The 10256-nt window shown below is 38.6% G+C and overlaps 1 pseudogene; it reads left to right on the top strand.

The window, feature by feature from the left end:
• The first annotated feature begins 8251 nt into the window (after positions 1 to 8251).
• Positions 8252 to 9004, top strand: LOC143440546 (motile sperm domain-containing protein 3 pseudogene; annotated as a pseudogene).
• The last annotated feature ends 1252 nt before the right edge of the window (positions 9005 to 10256 follow it).

Below are 10256 nucleotides of genomic sequence, written 5' to 3'. Positions count from 1 at the left end.
CTCAGCTATGGACAGATCATGGAAACAGAAACTAAACCGAGATACAATGAAACTAACAGAAGTTCTGAACCAATTGGACTTAACTGACATCTATAGAACATTTCATCCTAAAACAAAAGAATATACCTTTTTCTCAGCACCTCATGGTACCTTCTCCAAAATAAACCATATAATTGGTCACAAAACAGGCCTCAACAGATACAAAAAGATTGAAATAATCTTTTGTACCCTTTCAGACCACCATGGACTAAGACTTGTCTTTGACATGGACAAAAACAACAGAAAGCCCACATACATGTGGAAACTGAACAATGCTCTACTCAATGATAACTTGGTCAAGGAAGAAATAAAGAAAGAAATTAAAGACTTTCTAGATTTAAATGAAAATGAGGACACATCATATCAAAATTTGTGGGACTCCATGAAAGCAGCACTAAGAGGAAAAATCATAGCTCTAAGTGCCCACAAAAAGAAAATGGAAAGAGCATACATTAATAACTTGACAGCACACCTGAAAGCATTAGAACTAAAAGAAGCTAATATACCCAAGAGTAGTAGATGGCAGGAAGTAATCAAACTCAGGGCTGAAATCAACCAAGTTGAAACAAAAAGAACTGTACAAAATATCAACAAAACCAGGAGCTGGTTCTTTGAGAAAATCAACAAGATAGACAAACCCTTAGCTAGACTAACCAAAGGGTGCAGAGACAGTACTCAAATTAATAAAATCAGAACCGAAAAGGGAGACATAACAACAGAAACTGAGGCAATTCAAAAAATTGTCAGATCCTACTACAAAAGCCTATACTCAACAAAATTGGAAAATCTGGATGAAATGGATAGTTTTCTAGATAGATACCAGGTACTAAAGTTAAATGAGAAACAGATAAGCTATCTAAACAGTCACATAACTCCTAAAGAAATAGAAACACTCATTAAAAATCTCCCCACCAAAAAAAGTCTGGGGCCAGATGGTTTTAGTGCAGAATTCTATCAGACCTTCCAGGAAGACCTAATACCAATTCTCTTCAAACTACTTCACAGAATAGAAACAGAAGGAACAATACCCAATTCGTTCTATGAAGAAGCTACAATTATGCTCATACCTACGCCTCACAAAGACCCAACAAAGAAAGAGAACTACAGACCAATCTCTCTTATGAATATTGATGTAAAAATAAAATTCTCGCAAACCGAATCCAAGAACACATCAAAGCAATCATCCACCATGGTCAAGTAGGCTTTATCCCAGGGATGGTTCAATATTCAGAAACCCATCAATGTAATCCACTACATAAATAAACTTAAAGAAAAAAACCACATGGTCATCTCACTAGACGCTGAGAAACCATTTGACAAAATTCAACATCCCTTCATGATAAAAGTCTTGGAAAGATCAGGAATTCAAGGCCCATACCTAAACATAGTAAAAGCAATATACATCAAACCAACATCACACTAAATGGAGAGAAACTTGAAGCAATCCCACTAAGATCAGGGACTAGACAAGGCTGCCCACTCTCACCCTACCTATTCAATATAGTACTGGAAGTCCTAGCTAGAGCAATTAGACAACAAAAGGAAGTCAAAGGGATACAAATAGGAAAAGAAGAAGTCAAAATTTCACTATTTGCAGATGATATGATAGTATACTTAAGTGACCCTAAAACTTCCACCAGAGAACTCCTAAACCTGATAAACAACTTCACCAAAGTGGCTGGGTATAAAATCAACTCAAACAAATCAGTAGTCTTCCTATACTCAAAAGATAAACAGGTTGAGAAAGAAATTAGGGAAATGACACCCTTCACTATAGCCACGAATAATATAAAATATCTTGGAGTGAATCTAACCAAGCAAGTGAAAGATCTGTATGACAAGAACTTCAAGTCTCTGAACAAAGAAATCAAAGAAGATCTCAGAAGATGGAAAGATCTCCCATGCTTGTGGATTGGCAGGATTAATTTAGTAAAAATGGCCATCTTGCCAAAAGCAATCTATAGATTCAATGCAATCCCCATCAAAATTCCAAATCAATTCTTCATAGAGATAGAAAGAGCAATTTGCAAGTTTATTTGGAACAACAAAAAACCCAGGATAGCGAGAACTCTTCTCAACAATAAAAGAACTTCTGGGGGAATCATCATCCCTGACCTCAAACCAGGGCAATAGTAATAAAAACTGCATGGTATTGGTACAGAGACAGGCAGGAAGATCAATGGAATAGAATTGAAGATCCAGAAATGAGCCCACATACCTATGGTCACTTGATCTTTGACAAAGGAGCTAAAACCATCCAGTGAAAAAAAGGTCAGCATTTTCAGCAAATGGTTCTGGTTCAACTGGAGGTCAACGTGGAAAAGGATGCAAATCAATCCATTCATATCTCCTTTTACAAAGCTCAAGTCCAAGTGGATAAAAGGTCTCCACTTAAAAGCAGATACACTGAAACTAATAGAAGAGAAGGTGGGAAAGACACTCAAATACCTAGGCACAGGGAAAAGTTCCTGAACAGAACACCAATGGCTTATGCTCTAAGATCAAGAATTGACAAATGGGACCTCATAAAATTGCAAAGCTTCTGTAAGGCAAAGGATATTGTCAATAAGACAAAATGGCAACCAAGAGATTGGAAAATTACCAATCCCACATTGGATAAAGGACTAATAGCCAATATATACAAAGAACTCAAGAAATTATACTCCAGACAGCCATATAACCCTATTGAAAAATGCGGTACAGAGATAAACAAAGAATTCTCAACAGAGGAAACTCGAATGGCTGAGAAGCACCTTAAGAAATGCTCAACATCCTTAGTCATCAGGGAAATGCAAATCAAAACAACCCTGAGATACTACCTCACACTTAGTCACAATGGCTAAGATCAAAAACTCAAGTGATAGTAGATGCTGGTGAGGATGCAGAGAAAGAGGAACACTCCTCCATTGTTGGTGGGATTGCAAGCTAGTACAACCACTCTGGAAATCAGTCTGGCAGTTCCTCAGAAAACTGGACATAGTATTACTTAATCATCCAGCTATACCACTCCTGGGCATATACCCAGAAGATGCTCCAACATATAATATGGATTTATGCTCCACTATGTTCATAGCAGCCTTATTTATAATAGCTAGAAGCTGGAAAAATGAAGATGTCCCTCAACAGAGGAATGGATACAAAAAATCTGGCACATCTACACAATGGAGTATTACTCAGCTATTAAAAATAACGAATTCGAGAAATTTTTAGGTAAATGGATGGATCTAGAAATTATCATCATGAGTGAGTTAACCCAAACACAAAAGAACACACATGGTATTTACTCACTGTTAAGCGGATGTTAGCCCAAAAGCTTGGATTAGCGAAGACCCAACCAGCAGACCACATGAAGCTCATGAAGAAGGAAGACCAAGAGGGGATGCCTCAGTACTACTTAGAATGAGTAACAAAAATACTCAAGGGAGCAAATATGGAAACAAAACATGGGACAGAAACTGAAGGAGGGGCCATCAGGAGACCATTCCACATGGGTATTCATCTCATGTACAGTCACCTAAGCTAGACACTGATGTGGATGACTGGAAGTGCATGCTGTCAAGAATATGATACAGCTGTCTCCTTAGAGGTCTGCCAAAGACTAACACACTCAGAGGACCATGCTCACAGTTAACCACTGATATGATCAGGGGTTTCCCAATGGAGAACTTAGAGAGAAGACTGAAAGAGCAGAAAGGGTTTGTGACCCCAGGAGGAAAGCAATGATACCAAACAGCCAGAGCCCCCCTGGGTCTAAACCACCAGCCTGGGAGCACATAGGGAGCAACCCATGACTCCAACAGTATATGTAGGGGAGGATGGCCTCATTGGGCATAGGTGGGAGAGGAGTTTCTTGGTCCCATAAAAAACGAACACAGAGTGAAGGGGGAATGTGAGGTGGGGAGGGGGTAGTGGGGGGTAGGTGCAGGCACAGCCTCATAGAAGCATAAGGAGTGGGGATGGGATAGGAGGTTTCTGGGTTGTGGGAGGGAGTGGAGTAAGGGGATAAAATCTGAAAGGTAAATATAATACCCAATTTTAAAACAAAAAAAAAAGATGAAAAAAGGGGAAAAAAGAGAAAAAAAGAGAAAAAAAAAGAAAGAAAAAAGAAAGAAAAAAAGAAAAATAGGAGATTTAATAACACAAAGGCAAGAATTTAGAAATTTAGGAGGCAATTTATGTTAATGGAAACAGCATTATAGAAACTGGAAAATCACACCCTCATAGAAGCACAAGGAGGGGGGATGGGATAAGGGGATAAAATTTGAAATGTAAATATTACAACCAATTTTAAAAAGGGGGAAAAAAAGAAAAGTTGTTAGAACCAACGTCTTTAAAAAATGTCAGCCCTCTAGGAAAAAAAAATTTCTTGATACTAAAACTTGATCTGAGAATTGTATATTGCAGAATACACAGCCTTGGTGTATCTACTCATCAAGCATACTGAGCAGACCTGCCCAAACCTCCAATGTCCTGGAATTCCATCTGGATGCAGTGAAGACACAGCATCAGAGGCTTATCAATTTACTTTCCCCCCACCTCTCTTCTAATATCTCAATGCCTGTAATCAGCTTGAAGAAGTTAATGAAGAGTCAGCGCCCCTATTCCCTAGGCTTGGGGACTGATGTGCTTAATCTTGGTCTGTCTTTCTAGGGAAAAGTAGTGGTTTTGTTGGAACAGGGAGGATTAGCTAGGACTTATTGCATAGCCATAACCTATTGGTAGAAATCTGTATAATTATTATCAAGATGAAGTTATAATTTCTTAAATGGTACAAAATTTACTTTGATTTCAAATTTAAGGTTTTCAGTTGTATGAGTTTCTTATTAATATAGAAGTGAGATGAATATTGATACTCTCATGGACATTGTGCCTTTATAACACATTTAGGAATACAAGGCCTTCTTTAACTTTTTTAACTGATTTGGGACGGTTAGCCTATGAGTTAAGGGACTATATCAAATTCGGGGCTTTGAGCTTATTGTTAGGGTGTTTTCCATATTTTATTTAGAAATAGCTGAGAGGAGTTAAGAGACAACAGTCCAGGTTACCTTACATGGATAGTTGGTTTTCAAAACGTCAGAAGGCCATAGAATTGACATTACAAATATTTCTATATTAATGTTCATTTTGATTAGAGACCTGTCTGCTCCTGACAGCTTCTTGTCTTGGATTCTAAGAAGAAATTGAGCATCCTTGGAGTTACTCCAGTTGTGTGGTGACAGCCACTAGGCAAGAATTGCCTCTTTCCATCTACAGACAAATTACTGTCCAGAAGAGGACACACATGCAGAATAGTCGATTGATTATATCTGCCTAGACAGAGTAATCAGCCCTTAATAATCCTGCATCACTAAGGTCTGTCAGATGACTTTGGGCCAGAAGGCTGAAGATCAGATGCTCCAACGTTCTGTAGTATAGGGGCTTTCCAGGTGTTCAGCAGTCTCTATAAATTGGCTAAGTTTTAGAAGCTATGCTTAGTGCTTCCCATAATTTCAGTTAATTCAGTCATTCTGGATTTCTGATGGGGTTCAAGACTTATAGTTTCATAGCCAATCCTGGCTATTTACTTTGAGAGAAAAGATCTGAGTGGATGGTTTTCAGCTGACATTCATTCTAAAACCAAGAAAAAAGCCAGGTTCAAAACTAAGTGTTTTAGTTAGGAGAGATGACAGAGGTTCTGGTTAGTCAACAAAATGATGGACTGGACATTAGGACTATCTTGTACCTCACTGGTACAATTAGGAATAATTATGCTCTAATTGCATTTTGAGAGAAAAAAATTTTATTTTAACAGGAAGGGTGAAGCTATAATGATGAGAGAGAGAAAGAGGGGGGGGCATGGAGGCAGATGTTCACGTGTCTCCACCAGCCAAAGATAGTGTATATATCTAGGTTGGGTGTTGGGTTACACTTCTGATTGAGTATTACCAAACTTATAAAGCTTTTTATTAACATTTAAAAAAATATAAAAGCAAAAAGGAAAAGGGGGCATGGGATAGGGGTTTTCTAGGTAGGGGAAATGGGGAAAGGGGATGTCATCTGAAATTTAAATAAAATATAAAAATAAATAAAAAAGAAAAGAAACTAACAGAAGTTATGAAGCAATTGAACTTAACTGATAACTATAGAATATTTCATCTGAAAAAAAAGAATATACCTTTTTCTCAGCACCTCATGGTACCTTCTCCAAAATAGACCATATAATTGGTCACAAAACAGGCCTCAACAGATACAAAAGATTGAAATAATCCTTTGTACCCTATCAGACCACCATGGACTAAGGCTGGTCTTTAATAATGACAAAAAATGGAAAGCCTATATACACGTGGAAACTGAACAATGCTCTACTTTTTGGAATTCAATGAAAATGGGAACACATCATATCAAAACTTGTGGGACTCCATGAAAGCAGTAGTAAGCAGAAAACTCATAGCTCTAAGTGCCTACAAAAAGAAAATGGAAAGAACGTACATTAATAACTTGACAGCACACCTAAAAGATCTAGAAGAAAAAGAAGCTAATATACCCAAGACGGAGTAGACAGCAGGATATAATCAAACTCAGGGCTGAAATCAACCAAGAAGAAACAGAAAGAACTATACAAATTATCAACAAAACCAGGAGCTGGTTCTTTGAGAAAATCAACAAGATAGATAAACCCTTAGCCAGACTAACCAAAGGGCGCAGAGACAGTACTCAAATTAATAAAATCAGAACTGAAAAGGGAGACATAACAACAGAAACTGAGGCAATTCAAAAAATTGTCAGATCCTACTACAAAAAATTGTCAGATCCTACTCAACAAAATTGGAAAATCTGGGTTAAATGGACAATTTCCTAGACAGATCAAAATTAAATCAAAATTAAATCAGGAGCAGATAAACCATCTAAACAGTCTTATAACCCCTAAAGAAATAGAGGCAGTCATTAAAAGTCTCCCCACCAAAAAAAGTCCAGGACCAGATGTTTTTAATGCAGAATTCTATCAGACCTTCCAGGAAGACCTAATACCCATTCTCTTCAAACTATTCCACAGAATAGAAACAGAGGAACAATACTAAATTCATTCTATTAAGCTACCATTACACTCATACCTACACCTCACAAAGACCCAACAAAGAAAGAGAACTACAGACCAATCTCTCTTATGAATATTGATGCAAAAATACTCAATAAAATTCTCGCAATTTTATTGACTCCGAATCCAAGAACACATCAAAACAATCATCCATCATGATCAAGTAGGCTTTATCCCAGGAATGCAGGGATGGTTCAATATTCAGAAATCCATCAATGTAATCCACTACATAAATAAACTCAACGAAAAAAATCACATGATCATCTCACTAGATGCCGAGAAACCATTTGACAGAATTCGACATCCCTTCATGTTAAAAGTCTTGGAAAGATCAGGAATTCAAGGCCCATATCTAAACATAGTAAAAGCAATATACAGCAAACCAACATCACACTAAATGGAGAGAAACTTGAAGCAATCCCACTAAGATCAGGGACTAGACAAGGCTGCCCACTCTCACCCTACCTATTCAATATAGTACTGGAAGTCCTAGCCAGAGCAATTAGACAACAAAAGGAAGTCAGAGGGATACAAATAGAAAAGGAAGAAGTCAAAATTTCACTATTTGCAGATGATATGATAATATACTTAAGTGACCCTAAAACTTCCACCAGAAAACTTCAAATTTCTCTTCATTTAGTTTGATGTTGGCTACTGTATATTGCTTTTACTATGTTTAGATATGGAACTTGAATTCCTGAGCTTTCCAAGACTTTTAACATGAAGGGATGTCGAATTTTGTCAAATGCTTCTCAGCATCTAGTGAAATAATCATGTGGTTTTTTTCCTTTGAGTTTGTTTATGTAGTGGATTACGTTAATGGATTTCCAAATATTGAACCATTCCTGCATTCCTGGGATAAAGCCTACTTGATCATGATTGATGATTGTTTTCGTGTGTTCTTTGACTTTGTTTGCTAGAATTTTATTGAATATTTTCGCATCAATATTTATAAGGGACATAACTGAGTTTGTTAGTATTGACAGTTACGGCATAAAGGAACTCTCGGGAAGATGGCGCCCTTAGTTTGGGCACAAAGTTGACTGGAGGAACCTTTGACTGCAATTCCTAAACTCTAAGACCCTCTTATCCACCTGAGCTCTGCCATCAGATATCCAACCCCTTAGAGCCTTCATGCGCCGTGGGGTGCCCCAGGACCAGGAGCTGGTGGTTCCAGGGGCCCCTGGGCGTGGTCCTGGGGCTCCCCTCCTTCCTCAGGCCCCTTTGTCCTGGTGCTGGTCTTTCCTTTGGATCTAGTATTCAGGGCGGATCAAAGAAATGGACTCCAGCAGTTCTGTGTACAGCACCTGACAAATATACGGTATTAGATGCACAGGATATGTGAAGCCTTAGTCCTGCATTTACATTGTGATAAGGCACGTGGCTCCCATCCCTGGTCTCTATGACGTCCAGAACCGTTTCCGAATTGAGCTATCTGAGGAAGGGGCTGAGGGATGAGTGAGTGGAAGAAAAGACATCACCTCTGTTCCTTGGGCCCCAGCGTATCTCCTGGAGCTTCCGGGACATTCTGAGCCAGTGCCCAATCCTGGGCCTCCTGCGTGGACCGGACGAACCCTAGCCAGACATCTTCAGGAGAATGCACCCCAGCAGCTGGCCACCAGCTCCTTTGTGCTTGTCTTGTTGACAGGCGTCATCTTTGTGGTCTTCTTGTTTCTGCCCCTGAAGGACGAACTTGGCAGTCAGCTGCCTCAAGTCCTGCATGTATCCCTGGAACAGAAGCTGGCCATGGCCTATGTCTTAGGCTTCTTCACCAAGATAGCTCAGTTAATGCCCATATTTTTAAAGGACTTAACAATTTCTTGGACTGAGCTATCCATATCTTCTTCAGAAAGATTCTCTCTTATTTCCCTTGTACTCTGTTCGTGAGGTTAACCTTTGAGATTTTTGTTTCAAATCCTAAACTTTTAATTTTTTAATTTACTTTTATTTCAGTTTGGATTTTCTTTAGTGATTTTATTTCTACCTTTACATCTTGAATTTCTTTCATTATTTTTTTTATTGGATATTTTATTTACATTTCAGATGCCCCCTTTCCCCATTTCCCCTCCCTAGAAAACCCCTATCCCATACCCCCTCTCCTTTTTGCTTTTATACATTTTTAAAATGTTAACCAATGGCTTTATAAATTTGGTAATGCTCAATATCAATCAGAAGTGTAACCTAATACCCAACCTAGATATATCAACTATCTTTGACTGGCGGAGACATGTGAATATTCGCCTCCATGTCTGGCCCCCCTCTCTCTTTCTCTCTCATCACCTGGCTCCTCCTCTCCTTACTCCTCCTCTCTCTACTCCTCCCACCTTAGCTCCTCCTACATATCACCATTCCTGTTAAAATAAAACTTTTCTCTCAAAATACAGTTGGAGCATACCTATACTAATTTGTGTCAGTAAGGTGCAAGATAGACCTAATACCCAGTCCATCATTTTGTTGACTAAGCAGAACCTCTGCCATCTCTCCTAAATAAAAGACATAGTTCTGAACCTGGCTTTTTTTCTTGGCTTTAGAATGAATGTCAGCTGAAAACCATCCTCTCAAATCTTTTCTCTCAAAGTAAATAGCAAGGATTGGCTATGGGACTATAAATTTTCAACCCCATCAGAAATCCAGAATGACTGGGTTAACTGAGATTATGGGAAGTATAAAGCATAGCTTCTAAAACATAGCTAATTTATAGAGAACTCTGAGCACCTGGACAGTCCCTATACTGCAAAACATTGGAGCATCTGATCTTCAGCCTTCTGGCCCAGGATCATCTGACAGACCTAGTGATGCAGAATTATTAAGGGCTGATTACTCTGTCTTGACTATTCTGCAAGTGTGTCCTTTTCTAGACAGTATTTTGTCTGTAGATGGAAAGAGGCAATTCTTGCCTAGTGGCTGTCTCACCACAATTGGAGTAACTCCAAAGATGTTCAATTTCTTCTTAGAATCCAAGACAGGAAGCTGTCAGGAGAAGACAGGTCTCTAATAAAAATGAACATTACTACAGAAATGTTTGTAACGTCAATTCTGTGGACTTCAGATGTTTTGAAAACCAACTATCCATGTAAGGCTATCTGGAATGTTGCCTCTCAGCTATTTCTAAAGAAAATATAGAAAACTCCCTAATAAT

The sequence above is a fragment of the Arvicanthis niloticus genome, chromosome 30, assembly GCF_011762505.2.
Source record: "Arvicanthis niloticus isolate mArvNil1 chromosome 30, mArvNil1.pat.X, whole genome shotgun sequence".
NCBI classification, from domain to species: Eukaryota; Metazoa; Chordata; class Mammalia; order Rodentia; family Muridae; genus Arvicanthis; species Arvicanthis niloticus.
Note: the sequence above shows the minus strand (reverse complement) of the source record. Positions and strands in the feature narration are given on the sequence as shown.